This window comes from Cyphomyrmex costatus, unplaced genomic scaffold (assembly GCF_001594065.2).
Source record: "Cyphomyrmex costatus isolate MS0001 unplaced genomic scaffold, Ccosl1.0 scaffold1397, whole genome shotgun sequence".
Lineage (NCBI taxonomy): Eukaryota > Metazoa > Arthropoda > Insecta > Hymenoptera > Formicidae > Cyphomyrmex > Cyphomyrmex costatus.
In genome coordinates this window covers 31,169-31,821 of record NW_017275387.1, presented here as the reverse complement: position 1 = coordinate 31,821, position 653 = coordinate 31,169, and positions in this window count along the sequence as shown.

Below are 653 nucleotides of genomic sequence, written 5' to 3'. Positions count from 1 at the left end.
GATGATGATGATGGTGATATTACTTTTACAACGAAACTTAGAATTCTAAATTAAGATTTACAAAATTTGAGGATATGTGTGTATAAGAAAGATTAATAAATATATACATATAAACAGAATAATTCCTAAACGAAATAAAATAAAAGCATATTAAATCTCTATATCCCAGTATTCTTATTTATTCTTCTTCCTTCCATTCTTCCTTCGCGCGGTATCGCGTTACATCGCGCTGCGACGGCCGCGTGCGACAGCCTCACCGCGTGCGACGGTGGTATCGCGCTCGATAGAATAATTGATAATTGATAATTACTCCTATAGAATAAGAAATATCCTAAACGAAATAAAATAAAAGCATATTAAATTTCTATATCACAATATTCTTGTTTAATCACCTTCCTTCCATTCTTCCTTCGCGCGGTATCGCGTTACATCGCGCCAGCGTTACCGCGTGCGACAGCATTACTGCGTGCGGTATCCGTATTGCGCGCTCTTTAAAATAATTAAATGAAGCGAAACAATTATATTATTAGTTAGCAAATATGTAAAAGAAATAATTATATTATTTATTGCTATATAAAATATTTAAAGGTAATAAATCTATTTATTGCTTTAAACAAAAGTAAAAGAAAAAACTTTGAGATGGAAGCTGCATA